Raw genomic sequence first — 19,880 nt, 5'->3', positions numbered from 1 at the left:
ATTGCAATGTATGAGATTTTGTCCCTAATTCAGCCAGCAAACGTTAAAAACCCTTTATGAGATGATAGATGAATTTGAACAGACTGGATATATTATTAAGCAGCACTGTCAGTTTTTTAGGTGAGAAACGGTAATTATTTTTTCATCTAGCTGAAGGTTTAGAATAAAATGGGATACGTCTCGACCCACTTCAAAATGGCTCTAGGAGACGGGGAGAGTACGATTCCGCAGGAGCAGGACTGGCCACAAACTGGCAGCTTTTTAAGCTGGCCGACAAGTATATGGGGGCGGGGGTCATTCCTTGTTACATTCTCCTCTTTCCCTTTTTTTTTTTTTGCGATGAAGTCTCGCTCTGTCTCCCAGGCTGGAGTGCAGTAGCACAATCTTGGCTCACTGCAACCTCCACCCCCTGGCTTCAAGTGATTCTCCTGTCTCAGCCTCTGAGTAGCTGGAATTACAGGCCTGTGCCACTATGCCCGGCTAATTTTTTGTATTTTTGTGGAGATGAGGTTTCACCATGTTGGCCAGGCTGGTCTTCAACTCCTGACCTCAAGTGATCCACCCGCCTTGGCCTCCCGAAGTGCTGGAATTATAGGCGAAAGCCACTGCGCCTGGCCTCTCATTCCTTTTTATAGGTTTGAAAGATTCCAGAGCAAGTTGAAAGCACAAGGAAGTGAGGCACCACGCGCACCGAAAGCGACCTCCCCAGCCGGCCGCTGCAGGTGCATCCCGGAAGGGCGGAGGGCCCCATCCCCTTTCCCAGTGCCCCCAGGTGACCAGCGGTTCAATGACTTAGCTTGAGCCAGGCACCAACCAGGAGCAACAGCAAGGACAGCAGCGGTGATGAACAACCCATGCTGGCATCAGGAATGGCGCACCACGCCACGCACACCGATGGCCCTGCTGCTCATCCGCCCTCAGGCACCAGGGTGGCAGTCGCCCCCTGCACACATGCGCATGCTGCTCCACCACCCGCCCTTCACCCAACAATTCAGCAGGGGGTAACTGATGGAGGCAAGGGGTAGGACTGGCCACACCACCTGCAGGGCCGCCCAGGGAATTAAGGAAAAGCACGTTGAGGGTCCCTAGAGGCCCCTTCACTACTTTTTAAACCTTTGGACAGTTTACACTACCTTTAAAATTGCATTTGTGCATCATACCATTGCAAGACCACAAAGGAAGTTTCAACTTGACATTTATTGCACACTCACTTCAGGCCACTGCTGAGCCCCCAAAACACACAGCCTAGTAACATCAATATCACCTTCAAGGACTGCAAAGACAGATCAACAACTATATAAATAATATTGTGGAAACGTAGTTATTTGGGTGAGAAAAATACGACGCTAGAGGCTTTGGGATGAATATCTTGCATAAGCAAAAGTTCAGAAACTTGAAAATACAGTTAGCCTACAAATCTCAAATTTAACCCCATAACTGTAGCCCTTAGTCACCACACCTTCCAGCTCTCTCAACTCCCTTGCCTCTAGTTTACTCCTCTTCCCATTTCCTACAACTTAACTTTGTAGGGGGAGCATTTTAGCAAGGCTATTTCAAAAGCATGAAAAGTCCAACTGATCCAATGAATTTACTCAGAAATTTACACTAACAGGGATGCTCTCAAAATTTTAAATTACTTAAGCTTTATATTAGCATAAAAAATTTAAAACCAAATGCTTAACAATAGGGTACTGTTGAATAATTTAACATACGTCCACATAAAATTAAACTATTAAAATCTGCTTTTCAAGAAATATTTAATAATGTAGGTAATATATGCTTATCTAACGTGGAATTTTATGTCACTGCTGCTAAAGCAAAACATCCTGTTCACTGGGTGAAAGACCTGCTTTATGTATGTACACTTCAGTGCAATTTTAAAAAAAATACTGTAATTATAATCTCAGAACTTCCGAATTTCAACAGATGCCAGTGTTCTCTTCTTTTCTCATATGGGAAAATTCCTTTGAAACTCATTTGAAGCTTGGACAGAAACTCCACAGCTGTATTCCTCAGGATCACTTTGCAGAATCTTCAAGACTCAGAGAGGAAGCTTCAATTCAACCTTTCAGAGAAGGCATTCCAGGCTCACATGATCTTATCAACCAAGAGAATGTTGCTGGCAATCACAGTGCTGAAAGGGGGACAAAAATTAGATGGCTCAGATGATTAAAAGCCCTGATTCGACTCAACTTCCCACTTCCAACTACGCTGCACACATTACATCCAATTAAATTTCCCCCTTCCCCTCTACACATCAGAGGGTTAGTTCGGTTTCCATACTTTCATCTGATTACATTGTTCATGGGGGAAAAGGAGCAACTAAACAGGACACACCAAATGAAAAGAGTATGATGATTCTCTAACAGTTTAGTTTTCAGTTTCCCAAACTTACCAAGAGTGATGAAGCTGTTTCTTTACACAATCGTTATCCCGTAACGCCTACTTCTGCTGCTACCACTGGCTCACCTAGAAGGCAACCAAACCTTAAATAAGGTCAGTCAGTAAGAACCAACAATATTGTGTGATTGTGTGTGGCTTTGCTTATCACTGATGACTCATTTCCGCCAGTATTAATTATGAGAATTCAAAGCTTCTCTGTTAGCCCAGTTTTCTACTCTGAACCATGAACCCTGTCCACAATATTTGAGGAGTGTCTGACTTCTACTTAGAAGACCTGAACATCCCTCTCTTCTGGATACATTTCTGTTTACCCACAGTAAAGTATAGTACTGCGACTATAATCTGGCTAAAATGGACTGATCATTTCCCTCATTCCAGAAACCTTTTTTATTAAATAATAATGTTGACAACAATAGGTCTTGCACATACTGCATGGATGTACCTGTTATCTGTCTTCTACTTTGTACTTAATTTGTGTTGTTTTGTTACAGGGGTCTAAGATCAGGGCTGTCACCATTTCATTAGATTTCTAGATCCCCTTTTCTGGCACTGTTTGCTATCTTTAGCTGTTTTTCACCCATGAATATAATCACCCAATCTATTTTCTTATCATAGCACTTGATTAAAAACTGAGTAAGGTGGCCAGGCGCGGTGGCTCACGCCTGTAATCCCAGCACTTTGGGAGGCCGAGGCGGGCAGATCATGAGGTCAGGAGATCGAGACCATCCTGGCTAACACGGTGAAACCCCATCTCAACTAAAAATACAAAAAATTAGCCGGGTGTGGTGGCGGGCGCCTGTAGTCCCAGCTACTCGGGAGGCTAAGGCAGGAGAATGGCATGAACCTGGAAGGCGGCACTTGCAAGTGAGCCGAGATCGCGCCACTGCACTCCAGCCTGGGGAATACAGCAAGACTCCATCTCAAAAAGAAAAAACCAAAAAACAAACCAAAAAAAAACCCACTGAGTAAGGCAAATGCAATATGAAAATCCTTCAACAGTAATCTGAACCATCTACCACCACTCAACATCTCCAACAAAATTATCCCAAAATTACTCAGTCTACTCCCTTATTATATCTAATCATTCCATTTTTTATTAATATCCTGTTTTATCCCATTTTTAGAACCTAGAGTTCCCTAATAGTACTGGTGTCAAATTGCAAAGCAAAAGATTTTTTTCTGGTCCCCATTTTTAATCTTTCCCGGCTTCAACTCTCATGTATTACATCTAGTTTTCCCTCTACAAAAAGTTGCATTCTCTTACCTGTGTTCAAGTTCACACCCACGAGCTGAACTGATTCTGAATGTTCTGCTTAAATTTTAACTAATGTTTCCTGAAGGTCAGAACCAGAATTCTGAGCAAGAACCTAAAGTAAACAAATTTAATTCTTGAGAAAACAGGAAGTAAGAATTGATAGTTTAAAAAAAAAAAAAAAAAGGCATGGCTGGGCACGGTGACTCATGCCCATAATCACAGCACTTTGGGAGGCCCAGGCGGGTGGCTCGTAAGGTCAAGAGATTGAGACTATGCTGGCCAACATGGTGAAACCCTGTCTCTACTAAAAATACAAAAATTAGCTGGGCATTGTGGCACGTACCTGTACTCCCAGCTAGTCGGGAGGCTGAGGCAGGAGAATTGCTTGAACCTGGGAGGTAGAGGTTGCCGTGAGCCGAGATCACGCCACTGCACTCCAGCCTGGGCGACAGTGAAACTCTGTCTCAAAAAAAAAAAAAAAAAAAAAGCGCAGAAGAAATCTCAGCTGGATGCAGTGGCTCACGCCTGTAATCCCAGCACTTTGGGAGGCCAAGGCAGGTGGATCACCTGAGGCCAGGAGTTTGAGACCATTCTGGCCAACATGGTGAAACCCCATCTCTACTAAAAATACAAAAAAATACCTAGCCAGGTGTGGTGGCAGGTGTCTGTAATTACAGCTACTGGGGAGGCTGAGGTTGCAGTGGGCCGAGATCACACCACTGCGCTCCAGCCTAGACAACAAAAGCAAAACTCGCAAAGTTCTCAAAAAACAACAACAAAAAACCCACAAAAATCTATTGCATGAAGACAGAACATTTATGTTCCCTTCAGAGAATAACCAGACACAAGTTACTGATCAACTCTCTCATCTACCCCAAAGCAAGCAGCAATACACCAGTCATAAACTATACTTCAAAATTAGTATATAATAGAAAACAATGATATCAGTTTAACTAAAACCAAAACAAAAAGCAAATTTGTACTCAAGTATAACCCCTAATACTGCAAATATTAAACTACAGGTTCTCTCTTGCCATCTGAAATGTCAGCTATTTAGGCCTCCCAGAGAAACCAAATACATCTGGATGATGAGCGATACCTGTTCTAGAGTCAGGAAGAAAACTGATCAAACTTGCTTATCCAAAATCCACATTATCAATAAAGCCTACATTATCAAAAAGGTTTGATGAGCTGAATCTTCTGGAAGATTGACTGTTTAAGGCATGTACACCTTGGGAATAACGAGCAACACATCAGCAAATGCTTGGACTCCAAGCTGTGCCCTGCCCTTAACACTGAGCTTATATTTAATCACACAGCCTGTTGGATGGGGAAAAAAAAATACTAAGAAAACTGTAGAACTAATTTTATGAATAACAAAATACACATATGAAAGCCATTACTTCCTTATAAATTCACTATGACCACATCAATTTAAGTGCTGCTTTTGAAAGTCACAATACAAGCGACTAACATATCAAATAGGAGAATGGCTCAACCAGAATGGCTTCACTAGCCACTGGCAGCTCTTTCAACAGATCAGTATTAGTTCATTTATTTGTATTCCCTTTAATAATGATACGCTATGAAAAACCTTAGCATACCATCAGTCATTCTAAAGGGAAGACTGCTTTTGCATGGTGTCTGGCTGTGTAAACTACTGATAAAACAACACAGTATTCAGCCATGCTTTTCAGACCAGCAAAACAATATAATAGAATTGAAATATGGTAAGGACCTTACCATCATCAATAGCAATTTTGACAGCCCTCAAGCCATCCCTTACTGCATCTTTGATCTAAGTGTGGGCTTATTTGGTCCTTTGATCAATAATGTGACAGAATGAGAGTTGTTAACACTTCTCAATAAAGGTGAACTCCCTATGTGTAGAAGAAACATGATTGGGCAAAGAGTGAAGAGAGAAGAGGAACTTACAGAGAATGACAAGCAGCATATTAATAAGGAACAAACTTGATGACATTAAACCAAATTATCTCTTTTTGAAAAATCACATATAAATGTGATTTCCCCCATCAATGGCTTCCCATTACTACACATAAACCTTCAAAATGTATATAAACAAAAATCTGATCCTGAATTTCAATTAATTTTTCTGCTAAAGACTTCCTGAACCAGGCACAGTGGCTCATGCCTGTAATCTCAGCACGTTGGGAGGCTGAGGGTGAAGGACGGCCTGAGCCCAGGAGTTTAAAACCTGCCTGGGCAACACAATACGACCCTGTTTTCTACAAAAATTACACAAAAAAATTAGCCATGCATGGTAGCACATGTCTGTGGTCCCATTTGCTCAGGGGCCTGAAGCAGGAGGATCACTTGAGCCCAGAAGATGAGGCTGCAGTGAGCTGTGATCTGATCACACTCCAGCCTGGGCAGGAGTGAGACCCTATCTCAAACAAACAAAATAAAAATAATTCATGAGCTAAAAAGTTCTATTGCCTTCAAGAAGAAAATACACTTACCAATGTATACTCACATAAAAGTCCTGCATGTCCCAAGCAGTCAAGACTGAGGTCGTCAAAAGAATTCAGGGCCACCCCACCCCAAGCAAGAGTCAGCCTGAAATAGCATTTTAAGGGAGGTGGATAAGCAATGTTACCACTGAAGTTCAAAGAGAAGACAAGTAATTTTTAGGAAGGAATTTTTCAGAATTACACACAAAAATTACATTTTAAAATGTACTTTAACCTAAGCCTTTTAATTTGCCATCAACCAGGTGAAAACTAGTCTTTTAACCCTATTTAAACCACTCTCCCCAAGTCAGCAAATGAAATCTAAAAGTAGACAAGAGCTCTTTGTTGGCCAGGCATGGTGGCTCACACCTGTAATCCCAGCACTTTGGGAGGCTGAGGTGGGTGGATCACTTGAGGCCAGGAGTTTGAGACCAGTGTAGCCAACATGGCAAAACCCCATCTCTACTAAAAAAGCAAAACAAAACAATTCAGCGGGCATGGGGGCAGACACCCGTAATCCCAGCTACTTGGGAGGCTGAGGCACGAGAATCCTAGAACTCAGGAAGCAGAAGTTGCAGTGAACCAAGATCATACCACTGCACAACAGAGCAACACTGTCTCAAAAAATAATAATATTTTTTAAAAAACCTTTATTGTGGTGAGCTCTTTGGGAGGAGGTATACTGAATTCAGAGACAAAAAGTAAAATAATGTTTACAAGGGGCAAGAGGGAGGGAGAAATGGGCAGTAACTATTTAACGGGTATACAGTTTTAGTTTGTGATGATGAAAAAAATTCTAGAGATGTACAGTGCTGACGGGGGCAAAATAATGTGAATATAGTTAATGCCAATTAATTATACAGTTGAAAAACCCAAAAATAAAGTATAAGGAGAAAGAAATCCCAATTAATTTGCAAAATAAGTAAAAGTCAAATTACTTGGATAAATCTGCTACTCATACCTCTCCATATTTCTCCTTTTAGCTCTGCGCAGAGCGACTACGCCTTCTCTTGAAAGAGCATCTGAGGAAAAGGGGTCAATTCCCTATAACAAAAATAAAAATTAGTTTCAACATCTTCCACCTTAAAAGTAAAAAGGATGATACATACTATTTAGTTTATACAATTAATTTTCATTCTCACCTTTTGATTAATAACAAATCCTTTATCTGAATCACCACAGACTTTCCTTTTCAGTTCTATTATTTAACTCTATCTTCAATGAATTTTCTTTCAGCTTTTATGAGTTTTTCTCTCTCTTCTGCACTCTTGTAAAAAAAAAAAAAGCCAGAATTCACTTCTCTATTAAGAAGGAAAAAAAAGTTACAGAAAGTAGGGAAACATTTATTTTTTGAGAAGAAAACAGCTTCTGAAACTGGATTAGTCCTAAGATTTAACAAACAGTTCACTGAGCTCCAATCCTGCCCCTTGCACATCTTCAGAGGCTGTTTCCTGTAACTCTCCCAAACCAATTTGAGGATTATTGTCCTTACAGTGGGAAATGAAGTTTCACAAAAAAGTATCTCGCCTAAAATACGAAGCTCCTCCATTTCACTGTTAAGGGGCTATAAACTTAAGTTTTTTCATATTCTAATGACATGTTACAAGTGAGGATGTATGCATCCTCCACCCTTTTTTTCTATCAGGATGCTATGCTCCGTGATCCAAAACAAGCCCTCTGATTAAGCTGTTCAAACACACAAAAAATTATGGTTATTGATCTCCAGATGGATGTGTGTTAAACACTGAACTGAGAAGGTATTGATAATTTTCATGCAGTCAGCTTTGTTTCTTGAATTACTTGAAGATCCTATGCTGTACAGAAAAGTCTGCAGCGATAGTCTCCCTGGTAGGCTGTCCAACTGTGACGACATCCTTTAAAAATGTTTTCTAGCCGGGCGCGGTGGCTCAAGCCTGTAATCCCAGCACTTTGGGAGGCCGAGAAGGGCGGATCACGAGGTCACAAGATCAAGACCATCCTGGCTAATACGGTGAAACCCCGTCTCTACAAAAAAATACAAAAACCTAGCCAGGCGAGGTGGCGGGCGCCTGTAATCCCAGCTACTCGGGAGGCTGAGGCAGGAGAATGGCGTGAACCCGGGAGGCGGAGCTTGCAGTAAGCTGATACCCGGCCACTGCAGTCCAGCCTGGGGAACAGAGCGAGACTCCGTCTCAAAAAAAAAAAAAAAAGTTTTCTGCCAAGCGCCTGTAATGCCAGCACTTGGGGAGGCAAAGGTGAGAGGACACCTTAATCCCAGGAATTCAAAACCAGCCTAGGCAGCATAGGGAGACTCCATTCTCCACTAAAAGAAGGGAAAAACGAACACAAACATGTTTTCTAACTAAGTGTTTGAAAAAAATTTTTTTTAATTCCTCTGCTGCTTCTCATTATGCTTTGTACCTGGCAATTCAATAAATGCCAAATGACTGATGTTGTTCACTTTTCAGAACAATTCTAACCATAAATACAACATAACATTCACCGTATTTCAGAAGAAAATATTACTAAAAGTAAAAACAATATTCACCAAGCAATTTATCCAACTTATATCTGCAGGTAAATATATAATATTTTATATCCAAATATATTAAAAATTTTGGGCCGGGCGCGGTGGCTCACGCCTGTAATCCCCTGGGAAGCCGAGACGGGCGGATCACGAGGTCAGGAGATCGAGACCATCCTGGCTAACACGGTGAAACCCCGTCTCTACTAAAAAAATACAAAAAACTAGCCGGGCGAGGTGGCGGGCGCCTATAGTCCCAGCTACTCGGGAGGCTGAGGCAGGAGAATGGCGTGAACCCAGGAGGCGGAGCTTGCAGTGAGCTGAAATCCGGCCACTGCACTCCAGCCTGGGTGACAGAGCGAGACTCCGTCTCAAAAAAAAAAAAAATAAAAAATAAAAAATTTTGCCAACGGTATATATTGTACAAAGCACCCTAAATTTCAAAACACATTTTATTCATTTTTTTTTTTTTGAGATAGAGTTTTGCTCCTCACCCAGGCTGGAGTGCAATGGTGTGGTCTTGGCTCACTACAACCACCGCCTCCCAGGTTCAAGCAGTTCTCCTGCCTCAGCCTCCCAAGTAGCTGTGATTACATGCGTCTGCCACCATGCCTGGCTAATTTTTGTAATTTTAGTAGAGACGGGGTTTCCCCATGGTGGCCAGGTTGGTCTCAAACTCCTGACCTCAGGTGATCCACCCACCTCGGCTTCCCAAAGTGCTGAGATTACATACAGGCGTTAGCCACCACGCCTGACCATTAGTATTTCAGTCTTCTACCACCTACCTTGTATCAGTTTCAGATTTATGTTTCATCTCCATGATCACAAAACCATGAAGAGATCAATAAGTTCATCTTTTCTTTTAATGGCCAAAATGGAGCCCATTACAGCCTGCAATAGAAGGATAACCATTAAGTAAATTCAATTTGCGGCAGCAGAAATATGTTGCTTTTCAGAAGGCTAAAGTAGACAGTTTCTTCATTTTACAATCTCTACACTGATTTGTCTTCTTCTATAAGCAGATAGAATACATTATATATAAACAGCTGTTACCTTTCTGAAATCTCAATCTGTAATTCACAAACATTAACATTCCTTAATATTAACATTCCTCCTGGTGTTTCATTAAAAATACTGGTAACTGGAAGCTTTCTAATAACAAAATCTCCACTTTATAATCCTTTTAATGAAAGCTCCAATTTTATAACCTGGTTAGGTATACTATTATTTGAATTTCCTCATTTTACTTTTTAGAGACACAGATTAGGTATCACTGTCACAAAAATGAACCTACATAGCACCTTGTAATTGAAATTGGTAATTATATTCACGTTTCTACTATCAGAGATTTTCTATATAGGTGTACCGTAACAGACACACACAAAATTTAATATATATCTCTGTTAAGACATCTGCAAATTCAGCGTGAACTTTGGTACGAAGAGATGCTCTGGCCACATCTTTAAGTGTTTCCTTGTCCATCTCTCTGCTTACTTTGACTTCTTCCAAAAACTGAAGGGCCTTTTCCTTCACAACTTCAAATCCTTCAGTGATTATTCTGGGATGAAGGTCCTACAATAAACACACAATTACACTCCCATCTTCAATTAGGTGCAACTATAGTTCATGATAAAGTTCAGATAATTCTTGGAGGGATATTCTGAATCATCATACCTTTGAACATGCCGTAACATAATGTGCTGGCTTTCTGAATACATTTAAAAGGATAAATATTCCTTTCAATGCAGAGGAGAAGAACAGGCAATGCTCTAGCACAGGGTCAAAGCCAAGGGAACTATAAAGCACACTTGGGTGTTCACTGTGCAGACCACCCCGAATCATGCCAAAACCGACACCGTGTCCCAACAACTCGCAGATGGTAGTGTTATTCTATTTTTTCTATAGGTAATCTCAAACTAATTCACATAATTTACTAATAAAAATAAAGACTGCTGTCTTCTGCCAGGAAATTCTGACAATAGATTCATAGTCCTTGAGGTTTGTTTTAAACCTTGGAACTAGTCAGGGCTAAAAAAGTGGAATTTATCCAAATGTAAGCTTTTAGTTGGCTTTTTCCTAACAAATAAACATGACTAGTCCTAAACATCCCATTTTAAAATCTCAATTATTAATTTACACTAAAGACAGATACAAATCACATAGGCAATTCAGCTTGATTATAAAATTATTTTCAGGCCAAAGAAGGTTCCATAACCTGTCCAAGATCACAATTAATTTATTTTAGACCAGGACGAAGACCCAGATTTAAGCCCCCTAATTCTACTCTATGGTCTCAGCTAGTATTAACAACACATCAATTTGTATAAATAAATACCTGACATAGCCTATATACAATGAAATATTACAGAAACAAGCTGTGCGCCGGGCGCGGTGGCTCATGCCTATAATCCCAGCACTTTGGGAGGCCAAGATGGGTGGATCACCCGAGGTCAAGAGTTTTGAGCCAGCCTGACCAACGTGGAGAAACCCCATCTCTACCAAAAATACAAAATTAGCTGGGCGTGGTGGCGCATGCCTGTAATCCCAGCTACTTGGGAGGCTAAGGCTGGGAACTGCTTGAACCCAGGAGGCGGTGGTTGCGGTGAGCCGAGATCACGCCATTGCACTCCAGCCTGGGCAACAAGAGTGAAACCCCATCTCGAAAAACAAAACAAAACAAAAAACAGTTGTGCATACTTCAGAAATGTAGAGATCCGCCTGTTTCAGTAGCTCTCCAATGATTAGGACATTGGAAGTCGTACCATCCCCAGTTATACAATCCTGGGCTGTTGCTACCTTTGCTATTAAGGAAGCTGTTGGGTGTTGAATTTGCTGAAAGTAGAAAAAGAATGAATCACTTAAAACAATATGAAGCAGTCTAAATATACCACAAATAAAATGCATGAAGGGCCTCTTTAAGTGCTATCTACTTGAAAAATCTACCCAAGAGTTTGGCTACAAATTGCTAAGATTAAAAAGTCACAATTAGCTATCATGCACATGCAATTATAATGATCAAAACATTTTCATGTGTAATTTATTTCCCAGGTTATCTCTACTTTACAGATGAGGAAGCTTGAGGCTCAGTAAAAGCTGACTCAAGATGACACAGCTAACAGTTAACAGTAACACATAATTTTACATCCTTGCCTCTTTACGGCAAGTATAGGCCTCTAGTGAGAATAAGCCAGGTATCTCCTAAAATGAAAGCTCAGCAGCCTCCACTGTTACTCTGCAATGATCAAATAATTTAAAAGGAAAGGTCAGGTGCGGTAGCTCATGCCTGTAATCCCAGCACTTTGGGAGGCCACTGCAGGTGGATCCCTTGAACTCAGGAATTTGAAATCGGCCTGCGCTATGTGGCAAAATCCTGTCTCTTAAAAAAAAAAAACAAAAAACGGAAAACATCGTATTTTAGAGGTAAAATGGCATGTCTCCAGTTTAACTTCAAATGATTCAGGGGAAAAATAGAAAAGAAATGGAGCAACATGTAAACAATTGGTGAATCTAGGTAAAGGGTACACACATTATAATCACCATCTTTGTAGGTTTATAATTTTTTCAAAGAAAACTGAAATACAAACTTCTGGAGACTGGAAAGAGGTTCCAGTGGGAGGGGACTTCTAAGGTGGTAGCAACATTTCCTTTTTTTTTTTTTTTTTGAGACGGAGTCTCGCTCTGTCGCCCAGGCTGGAGTGCAGAGGCCAGATCTCAGCTCACTGCAAGCTCCGCCTCCCGGGATTACGCCATTCTCCTGCCTCAGCCTCCTGAGTAACTGGGACTACAGGCGCCCGCCACCTTGCCCGGCTAGTTTTTTGTATTTTTTAGTAGAGACGGGGTTTCACCGTGTTAGCCAGGATGGTCTTGATCTCCTGACCTCGTGATCCACCCGTCTCAGCCTCCCAAAGTGCTGGGATTATAGGCTTGAGCCACCGCACCCAGCAACAATTTATTTCTTAACTACAGTGGTGGTTGTGTGTGTCCACTTTATAATTATTTCCTAAATTGTAAATGTTCAATGTGCTTCTCTCTACTTATGCTGTATTTCTCACACACTAAAACCCAAATAATTTTTTTTTTTTCATGTCAGTCTCACTCTGTTGCCTAGGCTGGAGAGTGCAGTGGCACAATCTTGGCTCACTGAAACCTCAGCCTCCTAGGTTCAAGCGATCAATTCTCCTGCCTCAGACTCTGGAGGAGCTGAGACTACAGGTGTGCAGAACCATGCCCGACTAATTTTTGTATTTTTAGTAGAGACAGAGTTTCACCATGTTGGCCAGGGCTGATCGTGAACTCCTGGCCTCAAGTGATCCACCTACCTCGGCCTTCCAAAGTGCTGAGATTACAAGCATGAGCCACAGCACCCAGCCCCCAAACAATTCTGATGTCAAGTTTAACTATGGTTCCACTTTTTTGCTAATGCAGGCCACCATTGAACCCACTAAAAAAAAAAAAAAAAAACTATACCTCCTAGGTTAGCAAGTCTTTGCTAAACGTATTTCATCTGGATGTTGATGGCATGGTATACTACTAGCAAAACACTAATTATTATTCTGTACTCAAACCAGCAGGAAATAATTTCCTTTTCTGGTATTTGAATTGCGAAGTTTTGGGAATTTAGGGATGAGTAAAACACATACTCCCATCAATAATCTCATATTCTCCATCTCTAAGACTTTAAAAATATTAAAGCAAAGAGATTTCTCTCCCCTCCAGTTGGAGATGGAGATAAGACATTAACAGAGAAATTGGTGTTTTAAAAAGAAAAACCGGCCCGATGCGGTGGCTCACGCCTGTAATCCCAGCACTTTGGGAGGTTGATTCAGGCGGATCACCTGAAGTCATGAGTTCAAGACCGGCCTGGTCAACATGGTGAAATCCCATCTCTATAAAGAATACAAAAATTAGCTGGGTGTGGTGGAGGGAGCCTGTAATCCCAGCTACTTGGGAAGCTGAGACAGGAGAATCGCTTGAACCCAGGAGGTGGAGGTCGCAGTGAGCCACTGGACTCCAGGTTGGGCGACAGTGAGACTCTGTCTTTAAAAAAAAAAAAAAAAAAAAAAAAAGGCCATAAAGAGAAAAACCATCCTCATGCATTTTGACCATGTGATTGTGTCAACCACCCTTAATTTTTCAAATTTTATTATAGTTAATGTACAATTACAATCCTTTAGCCCAGACTGTGAATGGCAAAAAAGCAGGGATTCAAAGACAGGGCTGTCAGACTCCAGGCACTGTCAGTACTATTACTGATTACATGTCACTTCTGAATGTTCTCCTTCCTTGAAAATGAACATGGTAAATCTTTCTACGAAGCAAAAGTTCTATGGAAAATCAAGACATTTCAGACCTAGCAGAGCACCTCTCACCATTTCGTGAAGCAGCACACTGTGCAGGAACATGCCTGACTAATTTTTGTATTTTTAGTAGAGACCGAGTTTCACCGTGTTGGCCAGGGCTGGTCGTCAACTCCTGCGTCTTTAGTAAGCCTGATGTCTCCAACGCGAGAAACAAGCCTGTTTAAGGGACAGAAATGAATCAGATTGTGACAAAAACCAAACTAATTAAAACGAAAACTAAATTAAAAAGTCCCATTAGAAAACGGGCTTTTTCGTCCGGCCGGGTGCGGTGGCTCACGCCTGTAAATCCCGGCACTTTGGGAGACCGAGGCGGGTGGATCACGAGGTCAGGATATCGAGACCATCTTGGCTAACACGGTGAAACCCCGTCTCTACTAAAAAAAAAAAAAAAAAAAAAAAAATTAGCTGGGCGTGGTGGCGGGCACCTGTAGTCCCAGTTACTCGCGAGGCTGAGGCAGGAGAATGAGGTAAACCCGGGAGGCGGAGCTTGCAGTGAGCCGAGATCGTGCCACTGCACTCCACCCTGCCTGACAGAGCGAGACTCCGTGTCAAAAAACAAAAACAAAAAACAAAACCAAAAAAACAAAAAGCGGGCTTTTCCCAGATCTCAGGGAGCCGGGGATATGGAGCTAGTTATCAACGAAAACTAAAAAGTCCCTTTAGAAAACGGGCTTTTCCCAGATCTTAGGGAGCCGAGGATATGGAACTAGTTATCTACCGCAGGCTGGAGGGCGGGTGTAGTGCCCACCCCGTCCCCGCAGAGATTGTGCAGAGTCCTCAGGGTGCCTGGAAGTCCCAGAAAGCGGGAAACGCCGCGCACTAGAGCCGCTTTTTTCTCCATGGAGACGGCATCGACGCAGAAAGAAATGGCCGCGTGGTGGGGCTTAGCAGGGAAGAGGACCCGCCCAGGAGGACGCGGGGAAAGGAGGCTGCGGAGCCCCGAGGCGGCGGGCTCGCGTCCGCGGCCCAGGGCCCAGCGCGCGGTGCCCGCCCAGCCCTCCTGCCAGCCCCGCCTTACATCTTGATGGTGCCTTTGGGCCCCAGGTTGGTCCTCAGCACGTCCTGTAAACCCCGCGCCGCGCTGACGTTGACCGCCAGCGCTGCCTGCGCTCGAGCCACCTCTGTCTTGGGGTTCACGGTCTTCGCCGCCGCCACAGCTGCTGCAGAGGAGAAAAAGAAAGCCATGCGGCGCGCGGAGAGCTCAGAGCCCGCGCGCCGTGCCCGGGAGGCACTATGCGGTTCTTTCGGAAAAGTTGGCGCGCCCGGCCCGCCCCTAGCGTGCCCGCGCGCCGCCGCCATTGGGCCACGGCCCGTGCGGCGCACGCTCATTGGTTCGCGGCTGCATGGTGCCTGCAGTCCCACCCCTCGCGCCGCCGCCGTGACCGCGAAGTTATTGCGCAAGGCAGCAACCTGTTCCCAGCAGTCAGTGCTACTAGGTTCCCGCGTTGCGGCTCAGTGGGGCACAGCTTTGCGGACCCAGGAGTTCAGGATGCAGGCGGGGCTTGTGCTCCGCGCGGGGCAGGGCGTATGGTGGGCCTCCTCCCGCCCCTACTCGCGCGTTTTGCTCCTCAGTCTCCTTCTCTTGCTGCTCTCATGGCTTTCATTGGAGCTTTCTGGACCTTGTGCTTGACGGTGCTGCAGGTGCCGTGGGGACACACAAGCTAGTCTGAGAAGCACCCTCCCCCAGGATCATGCGGTGCTGTAAGGACTAGCAAAGATGAAGATAGAATGCAAGGTAGAAAGTGCTGGATGCCTTTAGAAAGCTGCAGGACTGGTGCGATGGGAGTTGAGTCGTAAGAACCTGTCTGTCCGTAGGACTCAGGATGCTGCTGAGGCCCTGGGCTTCCATGGTAGATTTGAAAACTCACCCTTGTAGAGTCATGGTGTCCAGCCTTTGAGAGGACTCCCTTTTAAGGTAAATTTCCAAAGAGCTAGACAATTGTTTCCAGTATCCAGTGCCCGCCAAATACCAGGGATTCAGTAACACGTGATATTTTACTTTATTATTTTTTTTCTTTTTGCAGACATAGGCCTCACTCTGTTGCCCAGGGTGGTCTCAAATTCCTGAGCTCAAGCGATGCTCCTGCGCTTAAGTGATCCTCCCGCCTCGGCCTCCCAAAGTGCTGGGGTTACAGGTGTGAGCCACTGTGCCCGGCTGGTGTTTTATTTTTAATAGATAAGGGAAATTGTTCTGAATTCAAAAGGCATAAAAGGGCATGTGGAAATTAAATCATCCTCCCGCCTCTAGTTCAACACTAGAGACAAGCACGGTTACCCCTGGATACTCGATGAATTTTCGGAATGCTTTCTGAATTTATAAACTTATATATGAATATAATCATTTCCCCACACAAATCGCAATTCCTAATACACACTGTGGGGTGTGTTATACTTTAAGTGTCTTGGAGAGTGTGCAATATCAAGATGAACGGGAAGTCCTCGTTAACAGCTGCGGGATGTTCTTTGTAAGAATTACACAACTAGGGGCCGGGGCACGGTGGCTCACAACTAATCCTGACAATTTGGGAGGCCAAGGGGGGCGGATCACTTGTGCCTGGGAGTTCAAGACCAGCCTGGGCAACACAGTGAGACCCCATCTATACAAAAAGTACAAAAATTAGCTGGGCGTGGTGGTGCACGCCCATGGTCCCAGCTACTCGAGAGGCTGAGGTGGGAGGATTGCCGGAATCTAGGAGGCGGAGGTTGCAGTCTGCTATGGTATTGCCACTGCACTCCAGCCTGGGCGACAGAACCGACCCTGTCTCAAAAAGAATGACACAATTAACTGGTCACCTACTGACTGATGTTTAAGTTGTTCCCAATCTGCTATTCAGGCTGCAGTGAATATCGGTATATGATGCTTTTAGGAGGGTTTGTGTATTTGAGAATCACAAAAACGTATATAATATGTGACTAGAAGCACTGCACAATAGAAGACTAGTTATTAGTTCCATAGGTATTACATGGTATGCATGCAGATTTATTATAACTGCTGTTAAAAATGTTATGAGGAGACCAGGCGTGGTGGCCCCCGCTTGTAATCCCGGCACTTTGGGAAGCTGAGGCGGGCAGATCACTTGAAGTGAGGAGGTCAAGACCATCCTGGCCAACATGGTGAAACCCTGTCTCTGTAAAAATACAAACATTAGCCCGACCAACATGGTGAAACACCGTCTCTGTAAAAATACAAAAATTAGGCCGGGCGCGGTGGCTCAAGCCTGTAATCCCAGCACTTTGGGAGGCCGAGACGGGCGGATCACGAGGTCAGGAGTTCGAGACCATCCTGGCTAACACGGTGAAACCCCGTCTCTACTAAAAAATACAAAAAACTAGCCGGGCGAGGTGGTGGGCGCCTGTAGTCCCAGCTACTCGGGAGGCTGAGGCAGGAGAATGGCGTAAACCTGGGAGGCGGAGCTTGCAATGAGCTGAGATCCGGCCACTGCACTCCAGTCTGGGCGACACAGCGAGACTCCGTCTCAAAAAAAAAAAAAAAAAAAAAATACAAAAATTAGCCTGGCATGGTGGTGTGCATCTGTGATCCAAGCTACTCAGAGGCTGAGGCATGAGAATTGCATGAACTTGGGAAGGAGAGGTTGTAGTGAGCCAAGATGATGCCACTGCACTCCAGCTTAGGTGACAGAGCCAGACTCTGTCTCAAAGAAACAAAAACAAAAAAAAAGGCCGAGCGCGGTGGCTCACGCCTGTAATCCCAGCACTTTGGGAGACCGAGGCGGGTGGATCACGAGATCAGGAGATCAAGACCATCCTGGCTAACGCAGTGAAACCCCGTCTCTACTAAAAAATACAAAAAAAAAAAAAAAAAAAAATTAGCTGGGCGTAATGGTGTGCGCCTGTAGTCCCAGCTACTCGGGAGCCTGAGGCAGGAGAATGGTGTGAACCCGGGAGGTGGAGCTTGCAGTGAGCTGAAAAGAAAAAAAAAAAAGGGCCGGGCACGGTGGCTCACACCTGCAATCCCAACACTTTGTGAGGCTGAGGCAGGCAGATGATTTGAGGTCAGGAGTTCAAGACCAGCCTGGCCAACATGGTGAAACCCCATCTCTACCAAAAATACAAAAAGCCAGGTGTGGTGGTGCACACCTGTAGTCCCAGCTACTTGGGAGGCTGAGACAGGAGAATCGCTTAAATTCTGTAGAGAGAGGTTGCAGTGAGCCAAGATCATGTTACTGCACTCCAGCCTGGGCGACAGAGCGAGACTCCTCAAAAAAAAAAAAAAAAAAAAAAAGGCCAGGCATGGTGGTTCACACCTGTAATCCCAGTACTTTGGGAGGCTGAGGTGGGTGGATCACCTGAGATCAGGAGTTCCAGACCAGCCTGGCCAATGTGGTGAAACCTGTCTCTACTAAAAATACAAAAGTTAGCCTGGCATGGTGGCGGCCACCTGTAATCCCAGCTACTCAGGAGGCTGAGGCAGGAGAATCGTTTGAACCTGGGAGTCGGAGGTTACAGTGAGCCAAGATCACACCATTGCACTCCAACCTCGGCGACAAGAGTGAGACTTGTCGCCCAGGTGACACGATGGAAATATATTAAATACATAAATAGGTGTTCTTGATAAGGGGAAAAAACATTTTAAATAACGTGTATAAGAAGTTCTCACTTTTGAAACATTTCCCATGGGTCTATACAGGGAGGGGAACATCACTCACTGGGGCCTGTCGGGGTGAGGGACAAGGGGAGGGAGAGCATTAGGACAAATACCTAATGCAAGCGGGGTTTAAAACCTAGAGGATGGGTTGATGGGTGCAGCAAATCACTATGGCATGTGTATACCTATGTGACAAACCTGCACATTCTGCACATGTATCCCCAAACTTAAAGCAAAAAAAAAAAAAAAGCCTGGTGTGGTGGTGCACGCCTGTAATCCCAGCTACTTAGGTGGCTGAGGCAGAATTGCTTGAACCCGGTAGGCAGAGGTTGCAGTGAGCCAAAATCGCAGCACTGCATTCCCAGCCTGGGCAACAGGGTGAGACCCTGTCTCAAAAATAAAAACAAAAATAATTTGTAAAAAACAGTAAGAAGAATTCCCATACTCTACACACAGATCCTCCAAATGTAAACATCATATTTAATCCTATCATAAGAAATTAACATTGATGCATGATCCAATCTATAGATTTCATTCAAATTTTGCTAGTTATATCATGATTGTTCTATCTCTGGCCCTGGATTCTATTTATCCAGAATTATGCTTCGCATTTAGTTGTCATGTCTGCATGTTTTTAATGATCTTGGCATTGCTTTTAGTACTGGCCAGTTATTTTACAGAATGTCCCTTACTTTAGGGTTATTTGATGTTTCCTTATGATTTTTTTTTTTTTTTAATTTTTTTGAGACAGAGTCTCGCCCTTTTGCCCAGGCTGGAGTGCAGTGGCACAATCTCTGCTCACTGCAGCATCTACCTCGTGGGTTCAAGTGATTCTCCTGCCTCAGCCTCCAGAGTACCTGGGATTACGGGTGCCCACCACCACTCCTGGCTAATTTTTGTATTTTTAGTAGAGATGGGGTTTCACCATTTTGGCCAGGCTGGTCTCTAACTCCTGACCTCAGGTGATCTGCCCGCCTTGGCCTCCCAAAGTTCTGGGATTACAGGCATGAGCCACTGTGCCTGGCCTGACGTTTCCTTATGTTTAAATGCAGGTTGTGGCTGGTTGCAGTGGCTCACGCCTATAATCCCAGGACCCGCTGAGATGGGTGGATCACATGGTCAAGAGATTGAGACCATCCTGGCCAACATGGTAAAACCCTGTCTCTACTAAAAATATAAAAAATTAGCTGGGTATGGTGGCACGTGCCTGTAATCCCAGCTACTCAGGAGGCTGAGACAGGAGAATCACTTGAACCTGGGAGGCAGACGTTGCAGTGAGCCA

The 19,880-nt window shown here is 44.0% G+C and overlaps 2 non-coding genes and 1 pseudogene across 2 annotated transcripts; all 3 read right to left on the bottom strand.

The window, feature by feature from the left end:
- Nucleotides 1-2,060: 2,060 nt before the first annotated feature.
- On the bottom strand, nt 2,061-11,922 carry LOC112620565 (annotated as a pseudogene).
- On the bottom strand, nt 5,215-5,348 carry LOC112621942. Its single transcript, XR_003118863.1, has one exon. It is a non-coding gene; the product is annotated as a small nucleolar RNA SNORA15 (small nucleolar RNA).
- Nucleotides 10,326-10,459, bottom strand: LOC112621949. The gene has a single exon (XR_003118869.1). It is a non-coding gene; the product is annotated as a small nucleolar RNA SNORA22 (small nucleolar RNA).
- Nucleotides 11,923-19,880: the final 7,958 nt, after the last annotated feature.

This window comes from Theropithecus gelada, chromosome 3 (genome assembly GCF_003255815.1).
Source record: "Theropithecus gelada isolate Dixy chromosome 3, Tgel_1.0, whole genome shotgun sequence".
Taxonomy (NCBI): domain Eukaryota; kingdom Metazoa; phylum Chordata; class Mammalia; order Primates; family Cercopithecidae; genus Theropithecus; species Theropithecus gelada.
The sequence above is the reverse complement of the archived record's forward strand: the minus strand, read 5'-3'. Positions and strand labels throughout refer to the sequence as shown.